Genomic DNA, 16,801 nt, shown 5'->3' on the forward strand with positions numbered 1-16,801 from the left:
AATATTGGCTGAAAATTCATATCGAAAAAAGTGATTTTTCTGTTTACCTTTTTTTGCTTTTTTTCTTTTGGTCGACAAAACAGTGCGCCCGTACACTCAGAATTGGCATTACACATTTCCCAGTTTGCTTTTACACATTTGCATGGGACTTTTGAGTTCAACCAGGATAACACACTTCGTGTAATATGTATAATACTGATTGTCAGTGTTTGTTTTCTAACTTCCAAGATGGCGTCTTCTTCGCTACACGTTTTAAATACACGTTTTAATTTGTTAGATCTTAAATGATTCTTTTCTTTGTGCGTGCGCGTTATTCCGTCAATCCCAGACGCTGGGACTCGTGCCTCCCTCGCCCTGCGCACAACAATTTGAAATAAGAAACAATTTCCATTATATAAATTAAATTTATAGCCACTAGCAGTTTTATTTGCCATAATATATTTATTCAAACATATATTAAAAAAAACACATAAACATTTCTTCGCATTCCGAGCTTGGCGGATTAACTCCTTCAGCAAAACAGGACACTTCTTCCAAGCCGACTTTCAGATAGCCCAGAGACGAGGTCAGTTCGAGGTCTCCTTCACCAAAACAGGACACCTTTCCATTTTTTCACGATCGGCCCATCGAATTTTTTTTTGCTAAACAAAACGAAAGTCAGTTTGACAGGAATTTTTTTTAAATTTAGGCTATTAAATTTAATTCAAATATCCGTTCAAAAACATAACACCTGAAAAAATATATAATGCCTGCTACCTTTAGGAAAATCCAACAACAACAACCGTAACGCAGCCACAAAATTCGGTGACATTTGTTCGGACTGCGTCCTCTGGATTACTCTGTGTCTTGTCTTCTTTTCCTCGCTCGCGCCAAACGACAACTCAGGCAAAACACGATCGAAGCAGGCCTTGCCACACAGAGAGCAACGACGAAACTGGCTAACTTCTTGCAAAATCACTTTTTCTTCTTTTACTCTCCCGACGAGACTCTCCATGAGCTATTTTAGGACTTTGGGCCAAATATGAGCAAAATCGGTCAACATTTACCCATTGATACTCGATACTGTTTGAGAAAAATCGAAAAAATGTATGGAAAACCCAATTTTCTTGCGATTTGGTGCGCTACTTCCATCCAAATATTCTCAAAAGTGAGATTCTCATTGAAAATTTAATGGTCTACAACATTGTAGAGCAAATAAAAGCTGTAAAACTCGATTCTGAAAAGTTATTAGCGATTTAAAAAAGTCATTTTTGCATGAAAAACATTTTTTCACCAACTTTAGGCTCGGATATCAATGGGTTAATCTCAACCAATTTCGCTCAAAATTTGTACAGATGCTTGAAATAACTCAACAAACCGTTTTCCGCTCGCATACATACATACGTACAAAGACACCTTTCAAACTACCGTCAGTGGGGGTGACTATGGGTCAAAAAACGATACACCTCTCTTAATTACTTAATAACAAAACCAATTTAAATAACATCGAAAATCTTCCAACGTAGATTTGTTCTTAGATAGTTTAGGGTAGGGTAGACATCAATGAGACACTTTTGGTTTTCAACTTTCAACGATTTTTCAGATTTTTTCATCAGCATGTTTTAATGAGCTTTCAGTTGCATTATCATTCTTTTAATGTGTTCTAACATTGACAAAAATATGAGATCGATCCGACATCTACAGCCAGAGTTATTCAACTGTCTCATTGTAGACGCACTTGGCAGGAACAATGAGACAGGTGGGGAACAATGAGACACTTTACGAAAATCAACATTTTTCTAGCAAAACATCATGTTTTTGTATTGTTCCATTGCAGGTGATTTGTCTTGAACATTTTAGAGCAATTTTGCCAACATGAAACTTTTAATAACAAAAGTTACACTAAAAAGTATTTCAATTTTGTAAAATCCATATATTAATACCAAATAACTTTGTATTTTTGGTTAAATGAAGTTTAAACTCTATAAATATGCCAAAAATCACCTTTAATTCATGTTTTGAAAGATTTCCATCGATTTTGAAAAGTTTATTGAAGAAAAATCAAAGTGTCTCATTGTTGCCCATGGGCTGAAATGAGTGGGGAACAATGAGACAGCCCTGGATTCTGAGTTTATTCTAAATTTTGGCCAAATCTAATGAAAGGACATTGTAGCCCAACTTAATCCCTTTAGAACGTTGAATGAAATTTTAAGAAATATTAGTTTTGGTGTAAATGGCAGCCTACGAATGAAAAAGTTTTTTTTTGTCCATAATTTACTTTTACACCCCAGAATCAAACATTTATGAATTACTTTTCAAGGGAGCGTCCATAACCAAAGCCACTAATATGGCAGACGTGTATCCAGTAGATATACCTTTCCCCCAAATATGAGCCTGATTGGTTGAAACTACGACTTGTGAGAGCCATTTTATCATTGTTCCCCGTGTCTCATTGATGACTACTCTACCCTACTAACATTTTCCCAAAATATGGTGGATTTTGATGAACACTACCTTAAATGCCAATAGTTTGAAAATTGACCCAATCTCACCCCTTACAGGAGGTGACATTGAGTCAAATGAAACTAAAATGATGCTCAAATACAACGATATGGTAAAAACAAGTCATCCAACAGTGTTTCTTGTTCGAGGGAATCGTATTGACATGCTACAATGTTTGAAGTGGAGATTTTCAAACATTTGGGTAGTTTTTTAGCAATCCCAACAAAAATTTTAGAAAAATGATTTTTCAAGAGGTCATTTTTGGCCAAAAACGTACCTCAACTTTAGACAGCTGTCAAAATAACAGGATTTGCTCTAGGAACGAGATTTTTTCAGCGAAGTCATCTTAAGATGTCCCCTACACAACCCTTTTAACAGAATTCAGTTTAATTGAGAAGAATCTGAGAAATGGTGAAATCCGTAAAAAATCACTTTGACCCAATCTCACCCCCCAGAGCCAATATCACCCCCACTGACGGTACTGAAATATAGATTTAAAAAAAAACTAAGATTTGATAAAGTAAGAAGAAAGAAGAAGTTTCAAGGAAATCGATACGACAAGAGCGAGCTACACAGAATTAAATGATGGTAAATTTCATCAGGAAATGGTGACAGGTTTTGTGTAAAAAAAAATGTAAATGATGAATTTGCATCCGGTTCAAATTTTTACACATTTTTTAGGCGATATTTCTCAAAAAAGAGGTAATATCCAACCCGAGGGGCGCGACAATAGTAAGAAATTAAATTATTTAATTAATTAACGGCAGGAATTAAATACATTAACGATTGTTTACGGTCAAAACAACGCCACCTCTCCTTACATTACATTTGATTTGACAGTTTGACACTGCGCGTGTTTGTTGTTGTGGTTGGCGCAAAAATTTGCGTCCTCGAAAAGCAGGTCGAGCAGATAAGTGCCAGCGTGGGACTAGGGACGATATCGAAGCTGGCCCAGCCGGAAGCGGCGCATTGAGACACACCTGGATGCTGCGTTTGCTGAAACGTATCCTCGATTCCAATTCTTCCCACGGGCCACATATTTCGGCAAAAATTGTCCTATTTATTTGGTCTGGTTTCTTCGTCACCACTGCCGCCAAACAGCTGGGCATGTTCAACGAGACCCATCAGAAGTGGTTTCCCCCGATGTTGTCCTTACCGTTGCCACCCTCATCACCGCTCAGTCTTTGACCTCCGTTAGTCCCGTGACGACCTCCATCACCGGTACTACCATGAGCCCGGTGGAAATTCAATCGCCGGTTGACGGTGATGAGGACTCTTCCCGGGAACGGAATGTTGTGTATTTGTTCACGTGTTCGTCAAAGTCCTTAGCGATCGGCAACTTGGCATCTTTATTCCAGACACTTCAAGAAATTACCAACTCAACACGGTTCCACTGACGACCGTCGTCGGTTCCACAATTGATGCGATTCTTGTTGAAATAAATGAAACAACAGAGTTGAGTTATTTTATTTGTCTATATTCAATAAAATCTACAAAAAAGTCACCACCTAACGGAACTGAAGGCCATTTCAAGTAACCAACCCTGATGGTCTCATAATTATAATGGTCCACTCTGTGAGACCCGCTGGCCACCAGGGAGAATCCCCAACACGGGAGTTGCACCCGCACACTGCGACGGCGGTAATGGACTGCTCGCTGCTTGGCTGTTTACTCCAGTGACAGCTAGGCTAAGCGTTATGCGCAGTGTGTTCAGCCCGTGGTTCAGCCCCAACCGTTACACCGAAAGACATTCCAAAGGGTCTATCTCATTATGGTAATCTAGCACCTCACATCCTCCTTCCTCTCTTAAAACTACCACAAAGGAGATTTACTGATTTATTGAATAATTTATTTGATAAAAAATTGCAGCAGCCAAGCCTTCATACATCCTACATTGAAAAAAAGTCGAAATGATCACAAACTCAATTATCAATCAATTTTCACCTTGGTACTAGGACACCATTTTCTCATGGCATCCATCGTTACTCAACTATTTCATTCGGATCAATAGAAAACAAAAACATTATGAAAACAACGCTGGTGGCAACTTCAAGGCTTTGTGGCCATATTGCCAGTTCCTTGGTACCTTGACGCATTCAACCCACCACCGAGTACAATTTATTGTTTTTTGCACAGTTAGCCAAAACCCCGCCGACTCAGTTTCGGCAGCTATCTCAAAACGGCTTTCATTGTTGGTTTTACTATTGCGCGTATTCCCGAAAAAGACACGCGGCATATCAGCCTCGAAACGACGCGCCGCACTTTCATCAAATGCTCGCTGTCAAATCCCATATTGCGCATTTTGTTTTTGTTGATCTTCTTCAAATCGCCTGGTATTGTTGTCAGGTATGTTTTTTATTGCCCCAAAAATGCAGAAAATCGCTGGCAACAATGTCTACGGCACAGTAAGAAATGCCGCGCGGTGAGTACTTTGAGAGAAGCGTACAATATTCATTAGTTCGACTTCGCAACTTGCAACTTGTAAACGCGGTAACCGTTCTATGTATCTAGGCCTTAGCAAAACTCATTTCCTATTTTTTTTGCGTCTTTTACGCTCAAAAATAAAGTTTACCAAATTATTATTATTTTATGAGCTCGAAACGAATCGGACATTGGCCAATTTCACGGCGGCCTTCCAAGTGCGAATTGTAATCGCACATAAAGTTCGTCAACAGATATTTTCCCGTCCACAATCAGTCAAACTTCTAAACGGACTTTCCTTGCAGTCCGATTCGTAAAAGAACATTTATATGCGGCCGTCTCGGTCCGCTACCAGCCTGATTCGTAAACATACATTTCCTAGCAATCGTCCCAGTTCGATTCATACACGTACATTTCCAAGATGCCACCCCCGTTCCTATTTCCATTGAGCTTTTCTTCCCGACGTCTCAAAGGTGCCGTCTCACCTCCAACCTTGCAATTCGTAAATGCGTTCCAATTTCCAGTGGGCTTATCTTCCCGACGGCTCAAAGGTGTCGTCCCACCTCCAACCTCGCAATTCGTAAATGCGTTCCTATTTCCATTGAGCTTTTCTTCCCGACGTCTCAAAGGTGCCGTCTCACCTCCAACCTTGCAATTCGTAAATGCGTTCCAATTTCCAGTGGGCTTATCTTCCCGACGGCTCAAAGGTACCGTCCCACCTCCAAGCTCGCAGTTCCTATTTCCATTGAGCTTTTCTTCCCGACGTCTTAAAGGTGCCGTCTCACCTTCAACCTCGCAATTCGTAAATGCGTTCCAATTTCCAGTGGGCTTATCTTCCCGACGGCTCAAAGGTGCCGTCCCACCTCCAACCTCGCAATTCGTAAATGCGTTAAAATTTCCAATGGGCTTATCTTTCCGACGGCTCAAAGGTGCCGTCCCACCTCCAACCTCGCAATTCGTAAATGCGTTCCAATTTCCAGTGGGCTTTTCCCCCCGACGTCTCAAAGGTGCCGTCTCACCTCCAACCTCGCAATTCGTAAATGCGTTCCAATTTCCAGTGGGCTTATCTTCCCGACGGCTCAAAGGTGCCGTCCCACCTCCAACCTCGCAATTCGTAAATGCGTTCCAATTTCCAATGGGCTTATCTTCCCGACGGCTCAAAGGTGCCGTCCCACCTCCAACCTCGCAATTCGTAAATGCGTTCCTATTTCCATTGAGCTTATGTTTGTGTTAGTTTGAACGGGATGATCAGTCGTACCGTGTGTGAGTACACGGATCACGCGAACCGGTGGCAGCAAAGCGTATTTGTAATCGGGCATAGGCTAACCTGCCGCACGCTCGCTCGGTATCGCGATCTAAACTGACCAGATTCTCACTCTCTTCCCTTTTTGCACGTGTGCACACCCGAGTGACGAGTACGCGTCGACGGCACCGAAGTAGGCGACGACACTGGTGTACTAACGAGTGACACTGACATTGCATGCAACAGAGCAGAACTACAAATTGTACTTCTGCGGGCGTCTCATCACGAAAAAAAAATAACACCCCGCGTTCTACAGGCCAACAATCGAATTCGTTCCCTGCCGGCGCATTACTAGGCCAGCTCTTTCATTCCGTGCTCCCATACTACGTCAAAATCCGTCTCATACCTGGCGAACCTCTTATTTTGAACAATCTGTTTCTTCTCCTGTTGGCAACCCTCTTGGCAACAACCCGTGTTTGCGACCCTCGGCCGACACGCAACAACAAATCCTTAAGCGGTGTATGCACTTCGGAAGGAATCGGTCAAGAAAAATTTCAAATGGGCAGGAGCGGCAGTGAAAGCAAGCCAGAGAGGGTGAAGAAAAGCCCTAAGAAAACGCTCCCTCTCCTTTGTTCTGCTGTTCGTAAAGCTGTTTCTTGACCCCTTTCCTTCCGATCTCCATACTAGCCTTTATACGGTATTGCTTCTCTGAATCAAATCTGTCCAAGCAAGACAGCATAATCTTTTTTAGGTCTTCAAAATTAAACCGATCTCAACCCACACAACCGCCGGAACATAATCGGCCTGTCTTCCATTCGGCACTAGCGAACACACCGCAACTTACCAAACCAAAACAATCGCAACAATCGCCACTTCCTCCAACGCTAAATTGAAACACAAAATCACTCCTCGCATGTTGGGGATTCTCCAAAGATTTTTCGCAGGTTACAAATTCTCCACTTAGGTCCTGATAATTATCCGGCAGGATCGCCAAATGTGAGACCCGCTGGCCACCAGGGAGAATCCCCAACACGGGAGTTGCACCCGCACACTGCGACGGCGGAAATGGACTGCTCGCTGCTTGGCTGTTTACTCCAGTGACAGCTAGGCTAAGCGTTATGCGCAGTGTGTTCAGCCCGTGGTTCAGCCCCAACCGTTACACCGAAAGACATTCCAAAGGGTCTATCTCATTATGGTAATCTAGCACCTCACACACTCCCTCCTGGTTGCTCTTCCTTGACCCCTGATCCTGAACCAGCGAGCGTTAAAGTGGCCAGCTAGTCGAACCATTTGCCGGATTAATCACTCCAGCATCCGAGCGTGAGTGGACAACAGAATTTTATTTCATCCGGTGTCGACTTGTTGAAGGCATCGCTGTCACAAGCCACCACCAGCTGCAAAGAAATCTTGCTAGTGTCCGACGCAAGGCGCGTCCCAGGATCTCGTCATCGATAAAACCGCACTTTCCAAGCTTTTTGATTTGCTACTGGCCAATGTAATCAAAATCCGCCGGCTGCAACTTCAACTTTCAACTTTCTTTAGCTGTTTACTAAGATCTTCCACCATTTTTTTACAACCTGCAGCAACCACTAACACAGCAGAGAAATTCATCGAGAAATTAAAAGTGAGAGTGTGTGTAATTTATTTATTTATTTATTTGTTTATTTATTCCTCAACAGGCACTTTTTGCCCAAATGAACCTAATACTAAAACTACCAACTAATACAATCGTCTCAACACTGATAAAAACATCGCGGGACAAACTAAAATCAAAAACATTGGACACTTTATTGAAGGCTCGCTTCAGTCCGACTACAGCTCCATTGGCGCTGTAGTTTGTACGTCGAAAAGGGATCTGCACGATTGGCGTATGGCGTAGCTGGCGGGCAGGTGTTGTTACGGTGATCTTTTCGCGAAGAGAGGGGCAGTCAATTCTGTCAGTTAGTACATCTGAGGCAGTCAATGCACGGGCCAGGTCACGACGCAGCTGAAGTGAGTCGAGATGCATGAGCTGACAGCGGTCTACGTATGGCGGAAGCTGCTGGGGATTTCTCCAGGGCAGTGATTTCAGGGCGTAGCGGACGAACCTTCTCTGGATACTCTCGAGCCGGTAAACAGCGTTGTTGTAGTGCGGAGTCCAGACCGCGGAACAGTATTCCAGCGGGGAGCGAACTATAGAGCAAAAAAGCAAAAAAGGCAGTGGATGTCTGTAAAGTGGCGTGTCATGCGGTGATGAGGGAGATGTGTTGCTTGAATGTCAGTTTTGAGTCCAGGATGACACCAAGATCCTTAATGTGATCAACTCTTTGAACCAGTGTGTCACCCAGATGGTAGTCGAAGAGAATCGTGATGTGTTTCCGGCTAAACGTGATCACTTGGCATTTACCTGGGTTGAGAACCATGTGGTTCACCGCACACCAGTCAGCGAATTTATCGAGTTCACGCTGTAAGGCTTTGGCGTCGTCTAAGCAGTCGACCTTGGCGAACAACTTGAGATCGTCTGCGTAGGCAAGACGGGTCCAGATTTGGTGAAGTTGACATCGTTGAAAAAGAACAAAAACACTAGCGAGCCGAGATGGCTGCCTTGTCCTATTCCAGATGTGGCGTCAAAGCTTTCGGATAGTGCGTCCTCAATTTTCACTCGCAGCGAGCGTCCCGACAGGTATGACCTAAACCGACGACACGACAAGACACTCGAAGGAAAAATCTGATTAAAAATTGGTCCCGCCGTGAATCCCGTGAAATCACCGTGAGCCACCAAAGTCACGGTAAATCGAGCGACCCCTCGGTTTTCCCAGAAAATAAAATCGACTTGCAACACTGATCGAGCTGCAATATTTACATTTGGAAATTAATGTTTACAAACACTAAAATCCATTTTTTATCAATTTGGCTGAACATTGTTTTTTGTTAAACTCTATTTTAATATATTTCGAAATTATATCAAAATCGATTCAGGAGGCGATCCTATTGCTAGCCATTCCGGCGAACAGTTCGTCATCACGCATCGATTCCGACAGTAACTTTAAGCGTGCTTCTTTCTGCGAAATCAGCAGCCAGCACTCGCTAGGTATTTCTCACTCTTGCTGACGCTTCGGTTAGTCCACGCTGGAGATTCGCTAAGCTCGGGGACCTATGCGAGACCTTCCTTATCTATTTCAGATTGGCCGTCGACCACTCGATCCCCTCGTAACGGACATCAAGTGCACCAGGCTGCTGGTGGAGGTCATTAGCCGTATCAGAAGGGCCCCGTCATGAAGACCCATACCGACTGTATGTCCTCACGGGCCATGGTCTAACTGGTCGGCTTAACCGACGTCCACGTAACCTGAGCGAACCCGGCACCACCTACAAGGAGGACGTTGATTCCGGGACGGCTGCTACAGTTGCTGGTGGTTACTATTTATGATCTGCGCGATGCCAAACACGACATCGCCGATCCTTGATCGTGCCGCGTTCGAGCTGGTTCAGGAGTTGGCGCGGAAGGGGGTTCGTTGTAACTACGCGGTGTTTGTGGGAACGTCGTCTACAAATTGTGGTACGATTGGGGAGTTGGCACCGCAGGCTGCCGCGTCGTAGATGTACTTGAATGAAACGTTCACGACGTTGAAGTTGACGGACAAGATCGTGTGGCAGAAGCATTTGTCGAATTGGCCCAAGAGGGCGCACTTTGCGTTCATGGGGAACAGCGACGGCGGCGGTGATCTTGCTGGCGTCGTTGGTTGATCACGTGGCACGGAAGGAGGAAATCATGATTTTTAAAGTGGCGAAGGAGAAAAGGATCAAGATTATGTGTGATGTTCGATCTTGACCGGATTGGACATGGAAAAGGTGAGGTTAGGCCGGTTCTGTGCTGTCCTGAGGATCAGCAAGTTCTGTGGGACAATCTGGACGTGTTTGCTACGGATCATGCGCCACACACGAAGCAGGAGAAGGAGTCGGAGAATCCTCCGCCAGGATTGGAAATGATTCTACTTAAGCCTCCCGGAACAACCCAACACCTACGTCGAGATTAATTTAACGAAAAGTGGATCATCCCGGGGTTCCCGCCGCCCTACAAAGGTCGCTGGTTCTCGATCGCTGGCATAAAGGCTAAGTTTTGCGCGGTGAAACCGCGTTTGTGGACGGGGTCGTTCTCGCTAATCCGGGCTACGGCCAAAACTTGCGAGAATGGCACCTCAAGAAACCTCAAGAAACAGACGGGGTGTTGAGAAGCCCCTCAGAACCACCCAACTTTTTCACTTTCTCGCATCCGCTGTGACTCCACCAGCAACTACGGTAAGGACGTCCTCCTTCCGGCCGCTAGCCTCACTCCGAAGGAACGGACCATGGCCGGCAAGCACGTGCTCAGCGTTCCGATGTTCAGCAAGAAGTAGTTCAACGAGATCTTCAACGTTGCGCAAACGATGCGAGCTCGTATAACGAAAGATCTCTGTTGGACGACCTGCTGCGCTGGAAGATCATGTCGTCCGTTTTCTACGAGGTCAGAACGCGGACCAGCTGCCGCGTCGCGGGGTACTGCAATGTCTCGGAGGTCGCGTAATTTTCATGGATGAAACGAGCTCCTCCTTCAAGAAGAGCGAGACCCTTGAGGACAACATCCTCGTGATGGCCGGCTACTCGGCCGTGGGAGTGCTACGACATCCAGAACCGGGAGCGGTGTAGAAGGCAGCCCACCACTGCCGAAAGCCGCTGATCAACGTCGGCGACGGAATCAGAGAACATCACACGCAAGCCCTGCTGGACATCTTCACCATCAGGGAAGAAATCGGAATGGTCAACGGACTGACCATTAACATGGTGGGGGATTTGAAGCATGGCAGGACGGTGCACTCTTAGGCACGCCAGCAGCAGTACGTCAATCCGAAGAGTTTGGAAATGCATGAGAAGATTACAAAGCTGGTCGAGGCGCGTTCGTAATCTGCTATTTTAGTTTTTCCACTGGGAGTGGCCGTCACGGACAAATCAACTACCGGTTTGACAAATAAAAGCTCCTCGTTTGGTTTTCTGGTTTTTTACGGGCATTTCCACCGACGACTCATGCAGAACAGGGGGGCGACATCTATATCTCACTACAGGCAGCTCGCCCGTAGCCAACACAAGCTGTCAACTTCGGCACCAGAACAAAAGGGAAATGTCAACTTCGGCTCCAGCACAAAAGAACAGCTGTTCGTTACGGAACCAAAACAAAGCAATTGCGCACTGTAAAAAAAAAGTACAAAAACTGCAGGCAAAAATGGAAATAAAATAATTATTGTTTTTAATGTAAAATTTTACCGCAATGTACGTTTAATAGTTAGTGTATATTTGTGAGGTGATTTTTATCAATTTATTTGCAAAATAAACTGCTAAAGTTGGGATTATTAAGCACACATCGGGCCGATAACCTCATTTAAAGTTGTACTTTTATCACATAAAACGTTTAACTTTACTACTGTGTAATTTGACTTTTACTACAGTAATTCTTCTAACAAAAATTGAATTATTAAAAAAATAAATATTTTTGTTTTCACTGTGCGCAGTTTGCGCGCGTTATCAATCTCAATCACCCAAGATGGCGGTCTTTAGCATCCCCCTGATGCAGAATCACTGTGACCAAATCAGGAGCAACATTTGAAAGGGGTGGTACGACATTGCTCTTACGGCCTTTCATTACACGCGTTTAAATGGAACGAAAGGCCGTAAGAGCAATGTCGTACCGCCCCTTTCAAATGTTGCTCCAGAAGTGGTTTTTCTCCTCTCTTTACAATTACCAAACGATCCCCCCTACCCCTCCCATTATTGTTGAAGCGATTCAAGTGCGTCGGAGACCACCCGAGTTTAAATTGAATCTTAACTTCACATACTTCTTGTTTTCCATGAAGAGTAGATTCCAGAGGACCTCGAAGCGATTCAACAAGGAAACCCGGCTGTGTGACGGGGCCGTCAGTTCATCAGTCCTTAGGCACCATGTACTTCTCGGAATGTCGAATTTATTCACTTTTCCCGGAACTTATCAACAATCTGCCAGATCCAATCTGCGTCTGGTTGGCTAAGCGATCTCTTGGGCCGGAACTTGACCGTAAAAGTGATATTTTTGCTCAAAGGTTCACAAATTGCTGAAGAAAATTCGTTTCCTGTGGATGGCCATTTCAATTCAACTGCTCCGAGCTGGATCGTAGGTGGTTGTTCAGAGGGTTTCGGTGCCGGAGGACGCGAAGAGTGGACTCCCGGCGGCATCATCTCAGTTCTCAACGACCAGGTCCTTCTCCGGATTCGCTTTTTTCTCAAAACTAGCCGTACAAAATTTAATTTGCGTCGCTGACCTTGCCGGATTTTCGTCATTGAAGATATTTTTGTCAGAATTGACATTTCTCGATGTCAAAAGCCAGCTGCTCCAACAGAGCTGCCAAACTGAACCATTTTTCAAAGAAAATCCAGTTTGACGTTTCCAGTTCCAAAGGAACCGGAGGGATAGGCCGATTTGGTGCCCACTTTTTGGAGTCGAGTGGCTTGTCGTGTCGTCGCCTAAACCATGTCAACAAACTACCGCGGAATCCAAGTTTCTCGAGCTTGGCGATTGCTATGTTGTGATTGATTTTATCAAAGGCAGCTGACAGATCTGTGTACACCGCGTCATTTTGCGAGCGATTTTCAAAACTGTCAATAACAAACTCAGTAAAACAAAGTAGATTTTTTTGCTGTGGAACGTTTCGGATTGAATCCATGTTGGTCGCTTGATAGTTCCTGGCGGCAGTGAGCGAAGATGGGATCAATCACCACCAGCTCGAACAGCTTCGATGCAGCGCGCAGAGCCGATATACCTCTGTAATTCTCGATGTTCCTGCGGTCGCCTTTTTTGTGGACAGGGAACATGAAGGCTTGCTTCCATGCGCGCGGGAACTTTCCAGATGCGAGGGATAGGCGAAATAGGTGTAAGAGGGGCACTAGTAATACAGATGAACAACGTTTCAGCAGTGTCGAGGGGATCCCGTCCGGTCCTGGGGAGCTGGAGTGCTTTAGCTTAGTCACCGCAGCTGAGATGGCGTCTTCGTCAATTTCTATCGAAGCAAGAGAGCGGTCGCATCGAGGAACGTTGTCGGCAGCAGATCGGGTCTCGTCTTCGATTACAGGTTCGCATGAAAAAACACTTGCAAACTTTTTGGCAAACAGCTTACAGATATCTCCGGTGCTCTCAGTTTCCTCGTCAGCCAGGTGCAAGGACGACGGTAGTCCAGATTCCTTACGATTCTCATCAACGAATTTCCAAAATTTCTTGGGATTGGACTTTAATTCACGCTGCTTCCTTCGTTGGTAGCTTGCCATACAACTGCGGCTCAATCGTGTTGGCACAGAGTAAGACAGAGTTCGCACTGCCTCTTGATTTTTGGTTCAACTTGGTGGTACATCGCAGGTACATCGCACGCCTGCTACCAGCAAACCTAATGGAGCCAAAAAATTCAATGACATTTCTTCGGACTGGGTACTCTGGGTTACTCTGTGGTGTTGGTATCTGCTATTGATGCTCAAGTAATAATCTCGAAGAGAGAGTGTTCTGCACCTGGAGGAGACTTTAAAGGCTCTTCTGTGTCTTCAGGTTGCGAAGCTCTGGAGTTTGCCACGGGAGGTGATAGGTGACACGCTTCCTGACCTTGGGTACGAACTGGTCGATGTGGTCTCGCATTATAGATGAGAACGTATCAACGGCAGCGTCGACAGAAGGCCCCTTCTCTGGAACCGTACACAGGGCCGGGACGACTTGGATGTCCGGAACAAGTGAAGTCGCTGCAGAGCGGTGGCGCGACTGTGAAGGGAGAGTCGGGGTCTTCCATAATGCGACGGTACGAGCGTCCCGGGTCAGCGTAGTCCGTTGGCCACCAATGAGGTTCGTGGCGGTAGCTGCAGCTCGGTTGATCATCGCGATGCTCACGTGCGGTTGTGCGTCCAGGGACCGCTTCGTCGGATTGCCACCGAGGAGGTCCGGTGCGGTAGCTGCAACTCGGTCGGTCGGCGCGGTTCACGCATGTCGTCCAGCAGTGGTGTCACGGTTCGCTTATGAGCGTATCATAACCACTCAATCGATGAACTTATCGGGTGAGCGCTTATCGAACGCTCAGAGCGGCGGGTTTGAACGGTTCGCGAACCAAAATTTCGATCATCATTTCTCTGCTCGCTTGCCGCTCCTCTCTGAACGGAGTAAAGAGAGCGTTCAGCGAACGGTTCGCCAACGGAGAATGTAGGCACTGATAGAAAAACTTATTTGTTTTAATTCTTCACTCCCACAAAATTGTTCAAATTTATTAATTTGTTATCAAGGGACCATCCATAAACTACGTGGACACCTTAGGGTGAGGGTGGGGAGGGGTGGGGGGGCTATGGCGATTAACCACGTTCCATAGAAAAAAGATGTAATTTGAATGGAAATTGTCCACGATGGGGGGGGGGGGGGGCTGAGATTTCCAAAAAAGTGTCCACGTTTGTGGATGGTCCTCAAGGAACCAGGGAGTCCTCTGTTGACCCAGGACATAACAGCATAATATAAAAAAATCTACCACACTCACTGGAGCTATGCGGGTATGATCTGCAGTCATAAACCGCAGACCTCTTGCTTGTTACGGCGGTAGACCCACCGATAATAAATCCAGGGAGTCATTGGAAGATCCAGGATATCCCAATGAGTTGTAGCAGCCATGCTCTGTAGCCCTCCATAGTCACTTAAGCCGTCTGCCGTAGCCTTCTGTTGTCAAAATCATGAAATGTTTTTCTCTGAGTGCTGTTTTTTAGCTCTTCTTGCGAACCGCTAATTGATGGTCCCTCTCACTCTCATTCGCGATGAGAGAGCAAGGGTTCATGCGAACCACGGCAGGCGTTCGGATCGTGGTTCGCTCGTGCTTGGTTCGCAATCATGAGCAAACCACACTTGAGCGTCATGACGTATCGTTTGAACCACGATTTGAGTGAGCGAACCGTGACACCACTGTCGTGCAGACGTTGCTAGAAGTCGAACGAGTTTCAAGGTCCGATAAAGAGCCGTCTTGTGAAACGGAATGGTACTTGCCTGAGATTGGCATTTGGAAGGCCCCTTCTCTGGAACCGTACACAGGACTGGGACGACTTGGATGGCCGGAACAAGTGAAGTCGCTGCAGAGCGGTGGCGCGACTGTGACGGGAGAGTCGGGGTCTTCCATAATGCTATGGTACGTGCGTCCCGGGTCAGCATAGTCCGTTGGCCACCTATGAGGTTCGTGGCGGTAGCTACGGCGCGATTGATCATCGCGATGCTCACGTGATTTAATCACCACCCTATGATTAATGATGCATAAACCACGTGGACACGCCTTTGGAATTTGAAAACCTCCATATCCCCCCATGTGGATATTTTTTTCTGGATTCCGACGCATTTCCCAGCTTACCGCGTTTCAGTACCGCAAGCATGCCGACCCTGAGGCTATATGAGAAAGTCTCGGTAGCGCTCGTGAGCCGGTGGTAACTCGACAGTTACAACTATTTGCCGTGGTTATAGCGCCACAACTCGCTCTCCGAGTCCAAAAATACTTTTACAATTTGAAAAACTTTATTAAATTTATTTTCATTCAAATACAATACTGCTCCATCCAAAAAATTAAAGTAAGAGGAAATGAAGGCGGCTTTCACTGATAGCTTGCAAGTGGCTAACACTGACAACTAGTTGTATTCTTTTCCACCCGACTCAGTTGATTCCTTTTCAACCAACCTATTTCATTTGATTTTAAACAAAAGCAGGAGTAGATTAATAAACAGCAAGTGCGTAAGGGGTTTGTAGTTTATATGTTTATCAAACAATGCTTGTATAAAAAATTAATATAATAATAGATTTATGTTTTCTATACCGTTAGTGGGAGTGACATTGGGTCAAGATGATTTTCTTTTAACAGAGTTGTGTAGGGGACATCTTAAGATAACTTAGCTGAAAAAATCTCGTTCCTAGAACAAATCCTGTGGCAGCAGTCTAAAGTTGAGGTACGTTTTTGGCCAAAAGTAACCTCTCGAAAAATCAACTTTTGAATATATTTGTTGAAATTGCTCGAAGAGTACCAAAATGTTTGAAAATCTCTAGAGTTTTTTTAATTCGGCCTATGAGCATGTGAAAGACAATAGCTTATAGGACCTTTTAAAAAAAGTCGAGATCTCTACTTCAAACATTGGGGCATATTAATATTGTGGATTTAGCTCGCAGCTGGATTTTCTGGCATCTTCTCACGGTCATTGGAAACGGTCGTGGATAGACCTAGGGGTTCCTAGTTGGAGTGAACAAAATCAAAATTATAGAAAAATTATGGATTAACAATTTGCTTTTTTTATCACTTCTCCGACATCAGGAATAATTGTTTGAACATGCTCGCAGTTTTTTTATTCGGTCGAAAAAATATTATTTTTCTTGAAAAAACTTTCATTTTTAATCACATGATCACCCCTAATTCTGGCTCGATGCCGCCATCATGCGACCGTGTGCTCCGTTTGTTTGTCAACATAGCTGCAGCTGGATGGTGAGACGAAGTGAGGGGGGAAGAGATTTTGACATTTTTATGCCCGCATCTGGCCCGCCGCCTATTTCGTCGGTCACTGAGCCGCCGGTCGTTTCCAGTGACCGAGTCCAGCTAGGTACTGATCGTACAATCCGATTCCCTCGAACAAGAA

The 16,801-nt window shown here is 45.1% G+C and overlaps 1 pseudogene; it reads left to right on the forward strand.

Annotated features, from left to right (window-relative positions):
* The first annotated feature begins 9,280 nt into the window (after positions 1 to 9,280).
* On the forward strand, positions 9,281 to 11,065 carry LOC6048034 (annotated as a pseudogene).
* Positions 11,066 to 16,801: the final 5,736 nt, after the last annotated feature.

This window comes from Culex quinquefasciatus, chromosome 2 (genome assembly GCF_015732765.1).
Source record: "Culex quinquefasciatus strain JHB chromosome 2, VPISU_Cqui_1.0_pri_paternal, whole genome shotgun sequence".
Classification (NCBI taxonomy): domain Eukaryota; kingdom Metazoa; phylum Arthropoda; class Insecta; order Diptera; family Culicidae; genus Culex; species Culex quinquefasciatus.